Raw genomic sequence first — 20,784 nt, 5'->3', positions numbered from 1 at the left:
GTGTGATGACCCCATACACCAAAAGATTTAAAAACCAACAGAACGCACACGCCACTGTACCCAGACGATGTACAAGTTGTCATTTTACGTAAGGCCGGGAAAACAGAGAGTTTCCCGTCTCAATATGCATTTTTGTTTTTGTGCCTCACTGCATGCATGACGCACTTGCGCACGGTACTTACGGTGAAGTTGATTGGTCGGAGATGGCGAAATCTTATTCATGTTGTAGTCTCCGATCGATGAAAGATCTGGAGGAGATCGAACCTGACAAAAAAAATTGGATGACGGCAGCAGATCTGTGTGTCATTGTGGGATTTTCTCCGTTGAGGTGAGGAACAATCTTCAGTAATGACGAGGGACGCGTCAGCCGCGTCCTTCGACAAATTACCTCCCACGGGCAGACAAAGAAACAATAATCTCTGGCAGTCAGTGCCCTCAAAAAGCTCCTAATCCTAACCACTTCTGCTAAGGGAATAATCTAGCCTCGTTCCATTCAAGGAAAATCACCCTACGTGACTAACCCAAGTGAGGTTAAAAAGCAAGAAAAACAATTCATTGGTTTTTCTGATTTCTGGAATGCATATTCGATATAAAACAAATGAGAATGGGTCTCATACACAAATATAATATCTGAAGAATTGGGATATAAGTTATAGAAACTACGCCTTTTGCTAAGCAGAAATTTGTGCAAGCGGAATTTTTGCGCAACCGGTGCCCCCTTTTTACGAGACTGAGTGAAAGCAGAACCTTAAACAACCCCGTCTGATGTCCCTTCACTTTTCACTGTTTAAAATGTCGCTGTAATTACTATACAGCCAACCTTCCACTACTTGAGGACTAAGTTCTCACTGTTGAGAACCTATACCCTACGTTCATTGCAGCAATGTGTCAACCTCTCACCATAGTCATTGTTGCCATGCGCAGAGAAATAAAACACAGAACTACGCGGTAAATAGCTTTAGGACTGTCCATAAAGTACATTCGCACGAAATGCCGATTTTTAGGACCCCCCGTACGCATGGCGTGCGCAGTGGCTCCAACCTCCTCCCCCGTTCGCATACGCATTCAACAGACGGGTATCTTTTGAATTCTCAGGGTACCTTGCTTCAACATGATTAAATGTCTCAGTAGACTGTACATCTACTGAAGTACTGTTATTCGCACGTCGCTTCCTAATTCTGAAATAACAGGTTTATTTAGCGGTATTTCTTTATTAACGGCCCTGGAAAATGTTTACTTGGCAGCTTAAAAAGGTGTTGTTTAATAAAAACAAACAAACAAACAACCCAACAAACAAACAAACAAACAAACAAACAACCCCAACAAACCAACAAACAAGTGCCTTTTTTCCTCTCCCATGCACGTCGAAGGCACCTCTCCGTTTTCGGAAGGCACTGCCTTCGTCTTTGTGTAATAAGTATAACTTTGCGGATTACTAGTAATGGCGTTGGCACGGTAAAATAACTGATGGGGTGGACGGTGGAAGATACCGAGTTTGACTGTTTTTTCGACGCACAGAAGCTGATCCTGGTATTCATTTGTATGAGAAAGTCCATTGATACAATGAAGATTCATTAAAGGCAAATTTTCGGTTTGCGTATGGTGTGCACTGGCTTGAACCGCGCCCCCCTTTGTGGACATGGTGTATGCAACGGCACCAGTCCCCTCCCTTCGTGCGTGCGTGCTTTATGGACGGCCCCTTAGCTGTAAGATAACACTACTGTGTTGGCCCAATAAAAAAAACTAATGTTCCATATGTAATTCACAACTTGGTAACTGGTATTTAATATAAACGTAATTGAACCATTTACTGATCGAAAGTAAAACAGGCTGCTTTGAAACTTGAACGGCGTGTCTGTGGGTCGGGGCCAACCGATGATCATCGTTTGTGCCAGGTGTGTCTTTGTTGTTGTCGCCGCTGTATACTCCCGTGCCGTTACGGCTTCACGGTGTTCATTTTTGCATCAATCAGGCGGGTGCGAATATTGACGGTCTATTGTCATGGCATCGACCGCGGTGACTGGCCAGCCCTTCTGTGCCGAGCCATAGGAGGGGGTTAATCGAGTTTTTGAGCCAAAATCTAACCCGGCCTGTAGGGAGTTGAGTGGCTGGTAGAAATTTGGATGCAAGGACATGCCGGTTGTCTGTTTTTTGCGTTATTAACTGTAGGCAGTAGAGAAAACACGCGGAAAGACTGGTAACGGTGCATTAACCATGTGTTTGGTAAGTGGCCATTGATGTGTCTTACCTTGTAGACCAAACAAAATCCAAGAAAAGGAAAATGAGGGAAGATGAGGGAATAAGCTGTCAGTTGAGAGGCTTCTGGCTTTTGTTTGGTAGCTACCGGTACCGCAATGACTAATACAATTTTTTGTTATCTGGGTCAAATGGGGAATCGCCTCAACTTCGAAAATTCTTGAAAGGAACAAATCTACACATTCGAGTTACCACCAGGAAATCAATACAGTGTCGACGTGACCGGAATTGGATCAGCAAAGAGCTAGTTTTTCTGTTCTTATCCACTCCGTGGGCGCACAGTTGAGGGCGGTAGACATAGCCAAGCTCTGTGGTAAAGAGAGAGAGAAAAGTTTGTCGTCATTAAATTTCCAACCCCAAAAGGCTAATGGGTCAATATTCAGCGTTTATGAGAGGGTAAGTAGTGGTGCTTATAACGACGCAGCAACAAGGAGAAGTTACGGCGAGCCAAGTCACCTAATCCTGAGTAATTGTCCAGGAAGTCGTCGGCCTTAAAGCCGTCTTGTTTGAAGATTGTAATGTGTTGCTTCTGACACTCCAAGGTGTGCCGAACCGTTAAATGCGGGAATCGACTCTAAGCAAATATCGATTAGCAGTAGTTGGTTACGTAATCAGCCCCGCGGCGACCTTCGCTGTGTTATCGCGTTGCTCGCTTGCTTGGCAGAGCAAAGAACGGTTCAATCATAGTTCAGTGCAGCGTGCAGAATCCTCTCCAGCGGGCTATTCAGAGTTGCTGATGCCGTCTCTCAGTATATGTCGAAACCTGTCCAGAAAATTCAGGATAGCAGCTGGGTGTCGTCATTTCTTTGGTCAAGGATCAGAGCTGTATGACGTGATATTCTATGTCGTGTGCTTCCAACCACCAAACAGAAAGTCTGTGTTGGTAAACCAATTGTTTGCCTTTAACTAAGCACGGGTGTAAGGAAAACACATTCCTCCATGCTATAACATCCTGCAACAAGCGCGTCAGCTGGACATTTCCAGGTTGTCGTTGTCGCCGAGTGTACAGGGTACAGACGACTGCACGAATCTACGGCGTATCCGGCAGTCCAGGTATAGCCACCTCTGTCCTCTGACTGTGTTTAAGTAACCATACATGTCCTCCACCTAGCAAGTAACAAACAGTAGCCGTGTACTCCATCCTCTCAAAGTGCACCCTTAGAACACCGCAGGCCGGCCTACACATCTTTTGCTTTCACCGTGAGATAACTCCCGATTTTAACAGATATCGTCGAAAGACATTCTGCAGGCTAGACACAAATCGGGCAAGTATCTATTATGAAAGCAAGCAAAGCAATCGAACATGTTTTACATGGGATATCTCAGTCCAAGTCACCTGATTGGATTAGGCCTAGATAAATCAATTATTACTGATAAACCGACATAAAGTCATTCCAAAACCACTGCTCTCCATTTTTTTGTGATCGGTGTAAACTGTTTACATTTTGGAAATTATTCTCGTATTTGTGACCGTTGCATAAAAACCTTCTTTTTGTGTTCGTGACCTGTTCAATTTTTCAACCATGGTAATTTTAGTTGGCCTAAAATTGGAAACAAAATGCTTTAAAAAACGATTTTTCTGCGAGAGAGAGCTCTTATTATATGTCAAACATCTATTAATCCTCTGTTTCTTTCAAAGCTCGCTGTCCTTTTATTGACATTGACGAGCGCGCATTAAATTAACACGCAGTTCCTCGGAGAAAGGTTTTAATAATGGGCTCTGACGTCTCTGAAACTCTCCCCGGCCCCGCGCGATCAAAACGCGGTCCCGTCGTGGCGCTTTCGAATTTCTTCTCGAAGAAAAATTCACGATCGATCTGCCGTGACAGTTTGGAAGCACATGCGCATACGTTCTGGTGGAAATTTGACCGCTTCTTCCACAAACATGGACGTTCCATCTCCGAAGTCTTCGACCGAAAGCAGACAGTGTATGCGTGCTCTCATTTCTCTCAGGTAGACCCAGATAAAAATCATCCATTCTTTGTCAGAGGTCAGGCACCACGAACTCTCTGATTCTGCACTTTAGACCAAACTAGGCTGATCTCTGTGCTTGCATTGCATTAGGAAGTGGCACTATCAGCAATTGGAATCACAGCCTAAATCGACGCAAAAGGGAAATATTGATTTTTCTCTGAGATAAATTATCACATTCTCATATTAGCATATCTTTAATTAAACAGAAACATAAGCACAGCCAGCTGCATGTTCTTTCGGTGTCATTGACAAGTGTTGTGGAGGTATACTCGTCTCGTACAGGAAGTCCTGATAATTTCTTTCAGTTTCATAAAATAAACAGTTTTATTCAGCGCTACAGCGAGCCCCATGAATATTCCTGCGTAAATACCCCTTGGATGCTGAACGGTGAAAAACCCACATCTCTTTATAAAACACCTTTCCAAAGTGAAAGGCCATTAAAAAATCTCGTGGCTGTACAACATTCCGAGTTGGACTAGCAGCAGCGAAAAGGACGCTTTGTAACTTGTCTGGTACAGAATGGATGTTGGGTGTCAAACATGAAAGGAACAGCAGACCTGGACTGTTTTCAGTGTCAACAAGAATCGACCGCGACCTTCTCGATTGAATGAGGAGCGTTGTTCCTCTTCCGCATAGCTTGTGTTTTTTCTTGAGCGGAAGCTCACTGCATTGTGAAACCCATTGACGAGTTTTGGTCGTGGGGTTTGATTCTCTTCGCTGAATTAGCTGGTCCCCCGGGGGCTGATTACGGCGTATGCAATACGCCAATAATACATATCTTCCAAAAAGAACGCCGTAGGAATTGTGATTATCCATGGAACCCACTACAAAGAGTTGGTTTGCAATTGTAATTTTTTCAAGCCTTGGTTGGACGATCTGACATGAGTGATGCAATTCCACGCAAGTTTGTCGCCCGTGGGGATTTTTTTTCTGATGACGACCGTTGTGCAAGTCGTCGATTTCACTGGAGGAAAATCCGAATACGTCTGAGTTCAAGCGAAAGAGAGCTTGTAGTATCCTCGAGGGACTCAAAGTAGCATCGTTGCAATTTGTTTCTTTCATTACGCTTCTCGTCCATCAAGCGTTTTGGGTAATTTATCTATCTGAGTTTGTAAATTATCGTTTGTGTTAGCTTCCGGCTTGATTTTGTCAGAAGTTGCAACTTGCAGCACGACTGAGCTTGATATTTAGCGGCCCTGATCTTTCCATTCTTGCAGGATCTTTCTTAAAGGCAAACAAATTGAAACTTCTCGAGTACTATTTGAACGCGTGGAACAAGACTACAGTCTAGTGGTATTATAGGTCTCAGGAGAAGCGAAAAGTGTCAAAGCGGACGTTCCTCAAGTCGTTCAAGTTCGCATAAATTCCCCCTCGTGTTCTAAAAGGGAAGCCAGCCTACTGCGTTCTCAAGCCAGGATACCGTAGGCCAGTTCCAAAGGCTTACGGTCCGTAGAGCCCTAAGCCTTTGGAACAAATCTCCGCCCATTTTCTTCGAGATTCGCCAGGCCAATGCGGTCACAATAGCACAACTCGCTGGCTAACGGGTGTGCTCACGGGAACCATGGGCCTGTATTGTGTTGGTGGTACTGGTTACTTGTTCTCAGCGCTAGAGCATTACGGCAAAAGGAGATCCTACAAGAGCCGATTTAGGGTACTGACAAGCGGGCATTGTGTCACTGTGCATCGACGCAGCGGGTGAGAACACCCACATCACAGTTTCTCGACATCTGAATGACGTTTCCCCGCCATCGCCTCTGAAAGAAACGGCCGGTCACTGTGCACCATCCTCGAGGCGCGGTTTAACATTTTGACATTTTTGGCATTTTGACATTTCAGTCCCACCAACGAGCAACTTCTGATAAACAGATCCAAAGAGGAAAACACAAACACGTTCGTCTCTAGGATGTTTTGCGATGACGCCAACAATGTCTGGATTCTCCTCTTAGAAAGGATTAACTCCTTAATCAACAATGGTGTGGGGATGGTTCATTAGATAACTGGTTTATCCTTGATTCTGTTTGAAGAGATGAAAAATCAGATATTGCACGATCCATTACTTTTATCAAAGTTTTGCATTAGTAGGTTCCGCTGTGGATCGTGTGGTAGGACTGTGGTTACACATTTATCCATAGATTATGGTTAATTACTTTCCTTTAAAATTGAAAATCTTCCCAGGGTTTCGTTAGAAGTCTTGGCCACTTATATGGCTTTAATCGAGTGTCGGCAAGACTTCATTTCTTATCTGCTGCCTCACTTAAAAGCTCTCGCCGTACAAACCTGCTGTGTATTTTTTGTAGAAGTTTCTTACGTCGGAGGGGCAAGACACTGAAGAAATCAATGAAGCTCTAAACACAATATCCCACACGTAACTGACTGCGCATTACCAAGCGCGCTGAAAATGCATGTCCTTGAATGTTACAATAATAATCGAGGCTAAGACAGGTTAAAAAGTGGCGCCTCAACTTTGGACGGGGGCTTGACATCATTGTAGCGCCGGCTATAATGGAGAGGGTTTTGTGCGCGTGGACAACTTCCGTTTGGGAGCACAATTTGGCGTTAAAGGTACCTGTCAGGTGTGTTTGGAACCACCTGAGGACGAGCATCTGACACGATGTGGTGCTATTGAGTTGACTAAGTATTGGAGGTATTCTGTTCAGGCTTGGATAAATGGCGCAAATTGCTTGCTGGTGACATCAATTGCGGCACAGAGGTTGACAACCCGAAGTGGTAGTCAGGTTGCGCCAAAGTTACAACTTTCATGTGTGCATATGGTCTGGTGGTCGTCTGATGGATGTACGTGTCTGTCTTTGCTCGTCTACTACAACTTGTGCCCACCTCGTTCTCAGTTTAACAACTCGCTTAATTAAATGACACTGGACATGCCTCTGGGCGTTGTTCGTACAGGATTACAACCTCTTTGAATTACAGTCTGTGTAACAAGTTGCATGTTGTCAGTTGAAGACAATGTTTGACACCCTATTCCCTGCTGAGAATACAAACGCAACATTTTTGTGTTATCTTGTCACTGCTCGTCTTCATCTGTATCGTTGGTCCCACAACACTACAATTTTGTCTCTTCATACACAAACTCTATCCCCCCGTCGATCAGTCAGGGGACTGTAGATATGTTTAATATGTCAACCACATTCGCCACAACAGCAGTGGCACGGCGTGGTTAAAACTATTTCTTGAGCAAATTGTAATTATTGTGTAGTAGTTAACTGTTGCATCAAGCCACCATGTGGATGTCATTTAAAAGTCTGTCGAAGAACTGCGAACTGACAAATCCTACTCCCACTTTTGACGACAGTGATTGCTTTAACGTGCGAAACATAGCAACCGATCCCCCCAGCTGTTTGTCGGCAGTCCCAACTCCCCTTAGCCCGCGGTTGTTTTGCTATCTTCTCACAGTTGGAGAACACCTTTCAGTCTTCTTCCAATTCTATTTTTGTCGGAAATCCGTTGCTGACTCGCTTTTTTTTAAATGTAATTATCATGCCTTTACATCTCTCTTCTTCGCCTTGTCTGAATACACACCGGTGCTTTTTGTTGACACTTTCATGAGCTTTAAAATACGCTGGATTCACGGTTGGAATTACACCTTTTGTAGTTTGCCGTCTGTGTATCATGGCATCTTTTTGAACGAAGCTTTTCCACTCTGAGATTGCATTTCAAAAGTAACTGCTGCGTGCGTGCATGTTTCGGCTCTTTCGCGTTAGAGAGTCATGCATACGATAAACCGATCAACCAGCACTTGTACGCCGCCCTGAATAACCGTGTTCAAACCGGACAGGGTCGGGAGACAAGTCTGGGAACGGTAGACTTTGTTTTAATCCTCAATTGCAGAGATGTGAGTGATTGGGCAGTGGCTGCGGTATCAAGTGGAACATTTTTTATCGGTTATCTATAAGATCTAATGCCATCCAGGTCAGCATTGAACGAAGTGATAGCATGAAACTGCTAAATGCGCATCTTTACAGCTTAATTCTGATTCCGACTCCAGACACGGAAGGACGCCTGCGCGTACTTGACCTCAATGAAAGAGGACACTTAGTTTTACATTAGTATCCTTATCTGGCCACATTTTCACCACAGCTTACTGTTCAAATCCGTGAGAGCAGAGCGGACATGATTTCTGTCGACGATCTGGAATGAGGCCACTCTGTCAACCGTGGGACGATGTTGGAGATCATATCAAACAAGTCGCTTGCACCCTTCCACCCGCCCGTTCAGTCGAGTGGTTTGGACACTCGAGGCTCGACCCATCGACAGAGACGTTGACATACTCTGTGGCAATCCTCTGACTCAGAAGCGATGGAAATCTGTTGTACAGTTGTGATTTAAATGGTCTTCAGCCCATTTCGTACTTGGCGCTAGTTTGTGACGTTGGTGAAACGTTTTTCGCTGGGAATGGAAAGGTGTAAAAGTTGAACCCATTTCAGTGATTTTCGGTTTCGACGTTTCGTGGCGTCCAATTCGCTTCGCTTTCTGCACTCGGCTCGGTGAAGTATAGGACCCAGAATTCATTGTTTCGTTGCCGCCGGGGGCCAGTCTATATGCGACTATATACGTGTATACGTGCAGCGTGTGGGCATATCACGAGAGCACAATCACAGCGTGGGAGAGGGTTGATAGCTGGAGGAATGCAGTTCAAAGGGATCTGTTTTTTTTTCTTTGCATACAGTCACAGCGCTCCCTTCGTGTTTCACTGTTTTGATTCTCCCCGTCACATTTTCTCTTCACAAGTAGGCCCATCCCAGAGGGATTAAGTCGCTTCGAATTCCATTCAAGAGGGTGAACTTCGTTCGGTAGGCTTTACATTGTATCGTTCTTTGAGAAAATATGACGGCCTGCATCAGTTGTGTTAGGCAGAGCAGGGTTTCCATGGCAACGGCACAATAAGATGCAATGATGCCCATAAGTCACGCTCGTTCTATTGTATTAAAATTGAAATATTACTATGGCAACGACATGCTCAGCTCTTTATTAGATTCAAGGCTCTCGCTTGATCGAACCACTTAGGGTTAAAAAAAGAGTAAAGCGATGTTATATTGAAGCATTGATTTTGGATGATAACAAAAGCACATAAATAAATCTGAAGGTTTGTTAAAGAAATCCATAAGCGGAATGAAAAGGTGTGGCTATCAAGTGCTGGGTCGTGTTCTTGGTGCAAAATGATAAAGATTATATGCATTATTACCCCAAATATTAGACAGTGTGATCGCCCCCTTTGAGCGCTATCACGATTCGGAGCCGATTATTGTACTATTGAACGTGCGGTTTGAATGAATTGATACCACATACCGTGTTTTTGAGAGAAGTAAAGTATAGGTAGGCCTAACCAAGCCACATCACCCGTTGATATTATGGGGTTCTGAAAGATCTCTAGCAATGATTTTACCCCCACGGTAGCCGTAGACCCTTGGCGCGAGTGAGCCACGTGTAAAAATGTGTATTTTTGTTCGGTGCCGGTGTGCGGACGAGTAGACGAGCTGGGAAGAAAATGGCGCCGTGTTTCACTGCATCATGTCATTCTGCTCACACGTTGCAAAAAAAAAGATGTTTTGAGACGGTGTGTCTCACTTTATAAGCTGGCACGGTGCATAAAAAAGGCGGGAACTGGCATTTACTCTTTCGGCGTTCGAAGTGTTTCGAGCTCGACTCGTGTAGTCTTGACGCATGGGGCCAACGTCAGTGACTAAATATACCACCCTCCATAAATATTCCAGTCTTATAATATTAGGTAGGGGGGAGGTTGCGGCAATAAGAGCTATAATCCCGCCGCATCGGAGAAGCTAACTGGATTTAGATGAAGGGCTATAGGGTGGATGACTTGTGTATTGCTACGTGACAAGGGAGCCGGGCTGGCGATCTATTTTGGTGAAGGGGGGCTTGACGCGGGAAGCGTGTTAATGAGATAATGAGATATTGAAAGTCAATATTTGTTGGATGCTCGTCCTCTCCAGGGGGACGCCTTCCCCTCAGCAAACATGTATGTTTGCTTGCTTACATAGAAGTGGGAATGAAACGGTTGCAATCGTCTTTTTATAGTGTACTTGCCTTCTCTAAGAATGTATGCTTCATAAGTCTTGCATTACATCCCTTTGGTTTTATTAATTAATTAATTTATTTATTTATTTATGTTTTTGGTGGTAGGCAAACAACGAGGGAAAACGTATATGAATAACAAAACACGGAGCCGAAATTATATCAGATATAGACTATGGATAGACGGGTATAACTACCGAATACCGTAATCCCCTGCCTCATATAAAAATTTGCACCTGTAAAATCGGGAATCAACAGAATGTTGTTTTGTTCGTTAAATTGTGCTTGACACACACACACCGGTAATTCTGAATCGGAGTATTGTTGGTTTCTTTTTGTTTCTGGCCTTAGGCCTATCGAAACTTGGACTCGTGAACAAATTATCTTGCAAATGCATGCGATAAAAATCAGTTTCGTATGTACAGCAACTGAGACAAAGAACGATGCACACCAAATTTGTGTGGTTACCCTTTACTGAACCATCTCAAGGAATTTTTTTCTGATATTGCCGTTTCTGCTATTCATTAACTAGTCGTTATTGCTTACATAGCCACTTAGTTCAACGTGGTACCTGTGGCCAGGAGAATGAAGTTTTCCCGCCTGGAACTCAATACAAGATTTGCCTTGTTGGAAGTTGTCGTTTTGAGTCTCAGAAGTTAACGGATGATATAATGGCAGGTGTCGTCGGTGATGTGTAGTGACGATTTAGAGGTTATTTTGCTTCAATTACGGTCTTTTGGCATACCTTTCGAGCCAACAGTACCTCAGTAGCAATCAGTTGCTTGACTTGGTATAAACCTTTTCAAACTGCATCGGATAATGTGAACTCTCTTTCTTAAAAGGGCACCATCGTCTGAATTGAACTCGACTATCAGCGAGACAGCATGGTGCGCGCTTGACTTTGGACAAGACAGCTGTGTTTTGTCGTTAAACACAGCGCTGTGATCAGCCCAACAAACCGCGCCGATAATTGAGGATATGAGAGCTGTAAGATAAGGCGGTGGGTTTGGAACTATGTGCGCGCATGGCTGGCTTAATTGTGTGATCGATATTGCGTGAATGATTTCGCGCAAACGCATTCGCCCTTCCACACTCAATGGATTGGGACTATCGAAGCCTTCAATAATTCATACAGAAAGGTGAATAATTTCCTCTCTTTTGGTATTGTGATGTCCGCATGCTGCATTCTCGATCTCTGGGGGTCCTTGCCCCCTTGGTCAGGTATGTTCTGCAGAAGCAGTTAAGAGTTGGTCAAAATCTTGTACCTATATCCATGTTATCTTTGAACTCTGTTGAAGAGGAGATATACACAGCTTGCGTACGAAGGCCATCTTGGAGCTGAAAGTAGTTTTCGTGCATATTGATCGATGCAAAATAAAATCACATACGCACCTCCAAGATGGCGGCCATTGAAAAGCACCTATATTACAATATGTGGGCGTTCCGCACATGTTAACAGTTATTTTAATGGAGACAGTCTAGATTAAAGGGAACTGACGGGTAATTTTTCTTCAGCGTGACATGTTGGCCTTCTTGTTTTTCGATTCTCATTTAACGGTATTGACTTCATACAATGATATCATTGGTACTTAATAAAAACTGGAGCACGTGGCAACCAACCTTAACGAGTGCTATTTGTTTGGCACATGGGATGAGCGCGCGCCTTTAAAGCACGTTTATGTAACATTTTCTACATGACCGGTATTGCGCTCCTGTACTTTTTTGGCGTGTAGGTTATGCTTCCATGATTTAATAAACCATGGAGTCTTCTCTGAAATTTCGCCGACCCGCTCACTCTTGCTTTCATAATTTGCCCCCGGAGATGTAGAACGCCGAGATTGGTTTCTTGAGTGTCCTCCTTTCACCTGTGTGTGTGTGGGTTTTTTTTTTTTTTTTTTTTTTTTTTTTTAGTCTCGTGTTGGTTCTCATACTTTCCGCTTGGTTCCCTGCACTTTGTGCTGTGTTGACACTGGTAAAATAGCACAGCAGAGCTGGTTTCCAGTTTCCTATGAGCAGGCGGAGGAGCTTTCTTGATGGCTCTGGCCTAGTGTGTATCACGGAGCAGACACCAAAAGTAATAAACTGGGAGACTGGGCAAATACCAGGTGGTCCAAAATTAGCCCCGTTACTCATTTTCAAGTTGATGAATCGGTCGCTTCGAGAAAAGAAACGGCGCGTCCGGATACTGGGCAATGGGAACACTTTTTATCAAAAATGAGAGCTGGGCGATGTAAACATCGCTTTGATGGTCTGCGGCGCTCATCCGTTTCCTCTTCCCCTCCTAAAGTTCATCAACAGAATGAAAGGATGGTTCGGGAGTAACTCAATCATTTTTTGACGGACCTGGTCGATGGGATGCAGAGGGCAGAATTGATCCGTGTTCGTGTTTACCCAAAAAGAGCTGACCAGGATGAACCGGGAGGCGAATGATATGAAGCGGTCTAATTCGGGAAACCAACGAGATAGGAAATTAAAATGGTCCAGATATTAGATAAAGCAAGTCAAACCAATCGCACATAATTATTTTAGGCATGAAACAATTTCTTACCATAAATAGCCCGAAGGGTCCATAGGACAAAACGACCGCCTATCGACCATAAGTGTGGTCAGCCAACGGCTTCTCGAGTTCTAATTAATTTTCGAAATCTTCCACCTCTATCAGCACATGATGTTAGCACTCTCGCTGATATGATACAAACGACAACACTAGATGAACGGCACAGCGACGGCTTTTCCACCCTTAATCAACCGCACCTTGTCGGAAACTGAATGCATTTTTGCCGGCTGTTTATTTTGACAGGCCTGCCAACTAAGAGTAGGCCGAATTCTACGCGGCGTCTTCATCATCCCGAAACGAGAGTTTTTTTTCTATAGTATGTCTTTTTGCGTTTGGCAGATCCACACACACCGCACTTGTTTATCATAGCAAGTGCGTTAAGGCTAGTCTCGCGTGAATGCCGATGTGATGGGTTGGCTCGTGTTCCACTTTTTTTCAAACAAATTTGCAAACATTAGGTTGCTTTAACGTCTCGAAACGATCAACGCATGGGCATTTGTATCAACTGAAAAACCGCCTGTACTTTTTATTTATCGTGCCTAATCAAAAGGATCTCAGATTGGCTGTATGCACTGGTGTGAATTATTAACAGTGGGTCGACCATTGTTATACACAAAAGCGGATATTGCCAGATGTCAGTGCCAAATATGCCCGTTTCACGTTTGAAGGTTTCTGCTGATATTTTTCCCAGCATTGCAGACGGTTGTGGTATTTTGATAATTGCAGGTTTAAGGTTGATTTATCTCTCATTACACAGGTGCTATGCAACAGGTGGAATAGAAGGGAAAGGATATTCCAGCGTACCACGTGTCTGCATCGGGTACTGAACGAAGGTGCCCAGTTACACGATCTCCGCCCCGGTGTCTAAGGTTAGAGCAATTTCCTTTTCATTTTCTCACGTGCGTGGAGAGAGAGAGAGAAAAAAAATCGCCACCTCCCCAGGGTGTGTTTAGCCACCTGTCTGTTAACCCATCCCCACCGCACACGCCGCGGTAACCGTTCTCTGTACACAGGAATGTGTGATGGCCGCAATTAAATGGTCGAGTGGAATGGGGGAAAAGAGCTAAGAGACGGCCTCACTTGAAAAGCGCCGTTAGAGACGGTCGAGTGCGTGTTGACATTGGAGCTTGGTCAACATTGACTGAAGAGCACGCGATTTACGGTACAGTCTTCACGGTATAGGCCCCTTCTGCGACACGCTGTTCCGCAACATTATTAGGCCGATATTTTGGTAGTGGGCCGCGAACTCTTGCAGCGGCAAACACGCAGACCGGGGGAGGGGAGGCTGATATTTTCTGCAATAACCGGTCCCCCTTTGGTCAAACAGTGACCCAATTCTGGGAGGCCATTCCGCGCACTAAGGTGTATACAGAACCCGCGACCTCCACGGTTTGGGGGATCTCTGTACACGAAGGTATTATTAACGTGGCTGTAGTTTGATGACATTCAATATTGAATGTCTAAATTATTGTGAAATTGTGTTTGTAGAGATACAATTGGTATTCAGGCTAAAGCGTGTCGCTGCATTCGGGAAGTGTCCAAATTTCGACTTTGTCGGCTTCATCTCCTGGCAAAACAAAGGCTCGTATATTGGTGCCAAGATAGACTGTGTGGTTGTTCTAGTATTTCTGTGCCCTAGTTTTCTCAGGGCACCGGTGGAGAATTTGGAAGGAACTAAGTCAACGTGTTTCAGGCGATATTACGTGCATGTTTGTGTACGTACTCCGGTTACCATTTCGACCGTGACTTCACATATTGCTGGCAGTGCAGATAAGCGAGTTGGCATTCGCTTCGTGCCCTTGGAACGTTTTAAAAACAAATGGCAAGAAACATTCTGTTTCCCTGTTTCCGCTCTTTGTTTGCAGTTGTTTAAACCCTGACGTGAGCAGTCTTGATCAGGAGCAAAAAGTGAACTCTTCGAATGTAGTATTTAATAAAGGTGTGGTCAAGGCTTCCTGGCGTCGAGATGGACTTTATGCACAGCTTGTAAGATAAATTGTTGATAATTCTGAGATTACCTGCGGACATATTGCTCGGTTTAACGGATATGGAATGTCAGCAGTGTATGGAGAAAGCGTGGTATTCCACATTGCGACAAGTCATGTTTTAGTGACCCAAGGAAGGCGGCAGCGGGAGCATCGACCGAACCTAGCAGATCTGTAACGAGACAGTGACCCGTACCCCAGCTCTCGCCAGTCAATTTCCACGACCAGAAGTCCCGGGGCCTTTCAACCCAACCAACCACCCAACTGAGTGAATGAAAAAAAAGAGCCAACAGGTATAATGATCAAACAGGACTGGAACACGATCACGGAACCGGTCTCAATTTCTTTCGAGAGAGCCCACGGAACTGCGTTCTAATGGATCCAAGACCCCCCCCCCCAAAAAAAACACACAGGAAGGGAATAAGAGGAAAAGAAAGCAACCTCAATCTAGTTAAGTCAGGGGAATTCTTACATCAGATCAAGGGGGTTGAGGAAGGCGAACCTTTCAAGCATATCCATGTACCGACTGATGAGGCATGTTGGCCCCTTTTTTTCAACCATATTTTCCGCCAGTCACAATCTTGGTTACTGGGGTAGTTTTGTAACTTTTTATAAGTGGACGAGCCTAGAGGGAGACGTTTTATTGTATAAAGTGAAACAGTGCAGACGACTGTTCTATGAATGCTGCAAACTGGTCGTGCTTTAACCACTGCAGAATAAACCCACTGCAAGGGGCTCTCGGGTGAATGATATTGGTTGAGTTGCGAAGAATGGTGCCGCCCTTTTCTTGTTCTAATTTAAGAATAAATATACATTGCCTGCAATTGCAAGTCCAAGTGTAAATTAAAACATTTTCACATGGCGCAATCGTTTTTAGACTTACATAAGACATAAACTAAACACCACCATTACTAGTTTGAGTGCAGCTTTAGTTTAATTTTGGCACAATTATTGATTGTTCTCTTTGCATTTAGCTTAATTCTCAAGAACTAAAGTGCCTTGATAGCTCATCCGTCTCATCACTATCTTTAGTTTTCTTCCCATGTCATCTTAATGGGTCAAAGTCCGTTATTCCATGCGTGAACGAGTTAACATACTGCTTCCCGGATTCCAATCCTATAGGCTACTGTACCGTTGAAATCCTTTCCATCATCCGCCCAGCCGTGATTATTCTACTTGTAGCTGCCCGTTCGACCAAACGCGTTGAATGGCGAGGACGCCCGAGCCGGATTTGTAATTAGCTTAGATTGGAACAGCGGCGCCACCGTGGAGGAATTAGTGCTATCGGTGCGGTAGGCCAGAGCGTGTGCTATCGGAGTACGATAGTTGATGAATTTGGTGACAGATATTCCATCGGATGGTAGGTTCGAAAATTCCTTTAAATGGGCCCTTTGCGTTTCTTGTGTGCGTGTGTAGGGGGGGAGCAGGACTTCACCGATTTTAGGGGACAATTTCTTATGTTAGGCAAATTAGGGCCGAGTTTGGGGAACATTTCTCTGTCCCTACAACGTTTTCGATCACCAAAATGAAGTAGGTTCAATACCGTATGTATGTCCCCACAACAAGTATGTGTGTGGGTGTAAAGATTCTTTCAATTTATCCTTGTTGAAATCATACAACTTTCCTACACAGTTGTCCTTTTCTAGTACTTGAAATGCAGCAAGTCAAAGACGAACTTTAATTTTGGCTTGTATCTAAAGGGACATGTTTTGGTCATGGTTTTCTTAATGTTCCAAACAATACTTAGCTCCTGTGGCCGTACTGTCTGCCTTTCGTGTTTAGTAATTTCCCAATGTCGAGTCTATAACTGGCATGATTGTGGATACCTAGCTCCCCGTTGACAAAGCTTCTAGCCATGATGTATCTCACACGATTGTTTGGCTCAACAGTTAATCTTATTTCCCCAAGGGAGCTTCATTTTAAATTTGCTCCGTGGCTCTCGCCGTCACGAACTGTTTTGATTCACCACTTTTTAACCAGTATGTCGAAGTAAAACAACTTGTGCGGCGGCGCCTAGATCAAGTTTTAGTAGTGGGGATATGCTATCTCTGATTGGCTAGTCTTGCTTTGTGCAACTGCATCGTTCTTGACTAGATTTGGAATCATCGATTGATTTTTTTTTTCATCGGCTGATTCGGAAATGGGCGATGTGACGTTGAGAAAAGTTTTGGCTCAAAAATGATCAAAATAATATAGAAGTAGTTCCCTGCATAATTATAGAATCACAGCCCAGGTTTGAAAGAAAGTTTTGGGACGTAACTTTGGAGGCAGCCACCACACCAAAATACCTCGACCCGACGGTGTTCTCCCCGGCCCCAAGCTGGTCTATTTTGAATAGGGAACATACCGACACCAAGTAGCTAATTCAACATGTTTGGGGTCAGTTGACTGAATATTGCTTCAAACAGTGCTCCACACCATTCACCTTGATCATGTTCAGCTTGCAGTTTCTAGGGATATGCCATAACATACACGAGGGCAATGACACGTCAGCCTCCTCATTGTGGTGGATAAGTTCTGTGATCGTTTTTATTAAGATCGATCCCCGTCAACCAAACTCTCCCCTGGGGCGGCTATATATATATATATCTTTCCGGAAATACATGCCCAGTGTGTCTAGAGATTAAAGACTACCGAAGCTAGAGGTGGATGACATCATTGCAAGCTTGAAACATTCTACACATAATTTCAGCAAATCGAGTGATACACCTGAAAAAACCCGTTGCAATGTGGACTTCAAACCGCCCTCATGAGGCATCGAGAATATTCCATCGGGCACAATGCGATAAATTTATATATTCTTAAGTTCAGAAGACAAAGAAAAAATACAGTTTCCGAGATAACCTTTTAAAACTTATCTTGTAGTATTTGTCTCAGTAACTTAGCTCTTGTGCAGTTGTGTTGAGGTATAACCTTCGATGAGAAATACACCCATAAGGGAGAAAATGTGAGAAAGTGTTACATGATGTATATGTTCGACTGAATCTATTCCATGCGTTCATCTTAATGAAGTAGGCATAAATCAGTCAACCCTAAGCAAAGTTTGTGAAAGCCTAATCATTGTACGCATGGCTTTATGCCACGGTTTGTGCCGCTTCTGTAGGCACAAAAGCCCTGAAGGGAATCGTACTCGAGGTCTACCCAAAAGAAAGATGAGCAGGGCTTCTATTCTGCACCCGGCCAATTACTTGAAATGGTGATTTTTATCATCCCTCAGATTGTATATATTTTCTTGCCTTAATTGGTCAGAAAACCATTATTATGATGACCTTGTGTTTAGATTAAATTCGAAAGGGTCGTTCAGGTGTTTCTCTACCCGATCCAATCATGACGCTGACACGGAACCGACCCCTAAAGAGCCCTCTGCCGTCTCTAATCGACAATGACTGACCGTCCAATGTCTTCTCAGGGACACTCAAGAACCTCATAACAATCTGCGTCCAATTTCGGATTGCCTAATTGCTCCTTGTGACCCGCGTTAAGACCTCGTGTACGCTCCTTGTTTATGTAGAGATAATCGTTGGCTGTACCGTCGCTGCCGATGATGCGTGTAACGAGAGACGAGACGGGCTAATAAGAATTCTGTCCCTGACGTATTTTTGTAAAGTCCCAAGAATCCCGTAATTACTCGCCGATTGCCGCTGTCTATCATCGTCTTGCACGGGGTGTTCGGATTGGAATACCCCCCCCTTGTGAAAGTGTTTCATAGCAGTAAGCATACGGTGGGTGTTCGGTCTCTGGAACAACTCCCCAGTTATCCAAACAATCTAGAGACACACGAAAAACTCCGAGGGGCAAAGGGGGCTTCTAGATAAACGTCGGCCGTCTTTGAAGCAGATGACTCCGGTTAATCTGAGTCCTTTCCACTCGGATGGATTTCACCACAGCCTTTCCTATATCCAGTCCCTCTCTCGCGCCATCCCGCCTCGATACTCGAGCGCGGTCCCCACGCGCGCGGGTGCGCGTTCTCGCAGTTGAGTGTAGAGGGAGAAAATTAGATAAACGACGGCCATCCCTGGTACTTAGCGCGCGGTGATCATGTTAACCTGGTTAGCGAAGTCCGGGCCAGTGTCCCAAGGGGGAGGCTGTAAGCACGACGCGCAATTACTGGCTCACTTTCCTCCTGGGCGGTCGGTCCACTGTCATCATGTGCAAACACACACGCTAAGAGTCACTCGTGATAGATGAGTGTGTCCTCCACACGCCAGGTACATTTACCTCCGTCGGCGTGCCGCGCGGTGTCATCGTCCATTCACCGCGCTGAGGTCGTCAGTGTGCCGACCCGATATTCGCTTCACGTCCCTGACTTGCTTTCGACAGCGTCTCCGTTCTGCCGTGGAGTCGCAGCGTGCTTCCTCGATGTATCACCCCTCGGATTCTACTGGTATGTTCCGTCGCGGGCTGCGCCTGACAAATAGCTCCGTTGATGTCCTGATCAGATGGAAGATAATTGATATCGAGTGCAGTGGGAACGACAGGTAAGAGATGAAAATAACACCTGAAGCTTCGTCCAACTTCCTCCGCTATCTACACGTTTAAATTTGTATCTTTCACGTCAAAAAATACAAATGCTAGTTTATTGCATCGGATGAGGAAGGTGAAACACACTGCTTGCTTTGTCAGTGTTTGAACTTGGATTGTAAGCTTGATTTGTCATTTATAGTATCTTTCTTTCTGTTGCTGACAGGTTGAATAAGGCTTTTAGAATTCAAAGTCTTATAGAAACTATTCATCCAGATTAATTCTTCGAATTGTAAGGTAATTTCAGGCCACATGTAATAAGAGAAAGCACCAACATAGGCACGCTATCTGCAAGGTTGAATAATGCGTCGCATCTCATTAGAGGAGACATCATGTTATCACGCATGACTTTCACTTTATCGAGAATTTTTCTTCTCTTTTTTTCGTGTGTGCTTTTAGCCTTCGATGAAACATGATTTGCGAATGGAAAATGTTTACAACTGAACACGTGGTGACGCGATTGTTTTTTTCTTCCGGTAAAGCGTAACATTTGAGCTACGGTGTTCTTTAGAAAACTCAATTTAATTCTTGTAAACGGGGCTGTTGTCGGAAACCATCCCAAATGGCGGTTTTTGTGACATTGCTGCAATGTCACCCTCCTTGGCTGAGTTCCACGAGGGCTAGCTGGTACTGAAATTAAACTCACCAACTCCGTCTCATTGCCGTTTTGTTTAACCCTAAGTCAGTTAGAGGCAAGTCGGCATAATGAAAACATTTCCGAGGCTTGGTGTCGCCATTTTGATGTCATTCGGATATACTGCATTGATTTTGAGTTAATGCCTTGAGCGTAAACCGCGCTGAATCTGCTGGAAGCATGCATCACATCAACGCCCTGGTCTACAGTTGTGTTGGGCTCAACCGATGAAGGCAGACACATCTGGTCATTATGATAAATTTCCACGGGGCTAAGTTGGAGTCTACAAGTAGGAAGATTATTGTCGTATCACTACAGTAGATTGTCAGGAAAATACTGCGCACAGCCTATGCCCAAGACGAAAATCATGTCACAAGGGTTTAGGGTGTTTGGTTCTCTTTCTACATACATGTACATGTGTATGTCCATTTTGCACATCAATATTGACCCTTGACCCTCCCTTTCCCTTTGGCTGAGCACTATTTTCACAAGGCCGTGTTGACTAATGAAGGGAAGGTGACATAATGGCTATTCATAGTTCTTTACGAAAATCGGGGCGATCCTTTGGCTCAGCCTCCACTCGAAAAGTGGCCTACGTGTGCCCCATCCTGAGATCTACGCCATTGGTATTTTCGAGATGTACTTTGTGTCGGGGAGATATCAATTTTAATTACGGGATTTGCCCTTGCCCGAGGTATATTCATAATCACTGTACATTCAGTGCTAGTCCGAGAGCTTGCGAAGAATTTACAAGCTCTCAGGAGGTCGTGGGTTGCAGTTCCATCCGAGTAAGCTTGTGAATTTTTCGC

At 44.4% G+C, this 20,784-nt stretch overlaps 1 protein-coding gene across 9 annotated transcripts in view; it reads left to right on the top strand.

The window, feature by feature from the left end:
• LOC110973910 (D(1) dopamine receptor-like) overlaps positions 1 to 20,784 on the top strand; it is a 71,959-nt gene that overhangs the window by 37,636 nt on the left and 13,539 nt on the right. For 4 of the 9 annotated variants that reach the window (XM_022225122.2, XM_022225121.2, XM_087144979.1 and 1 more), the window contains exon 2: positions 13,593 to 13,704. The exons of 1 other annotated variant lie outside the window; for it this stretch is intronic. The gene's annotated coding sequence lies outside the window, so the exon portion shown is untranslated. Of the gene's footprint in view, positions 1 to 1,754; positions 2,224 to 2,837; positions 3,310 to 13,592; positions 13,705 to 18,542; positions 19,299 to 20,784 lie in introns of those variants that run through there. 4 more of the 9 variants (XM_087144977.1, XM_022225123.2, XM_087144980.1 and 1 more) reach the window with 4 other exon arrangements.

Source organism: Acanthaster planci, linkage group LG13 (assembly GCF_054643075.1).
Source record: "Acanthaster planci isolate LZ-2023a linkage group LG13, COTS_SCS, whole genome shotgun sequence".
Classification (NCBI taxonomy): Eukaryota; Metazoa; Echinodermata; class Asteroidea; order Valvatida; family Acanthasteridae; genus Acanthaster; species Acanthaster planci.
Note: the sequence above shows the minus strand (reverse complement) of the source record. Positions and strands in the feature narration are given on the sequence as shown.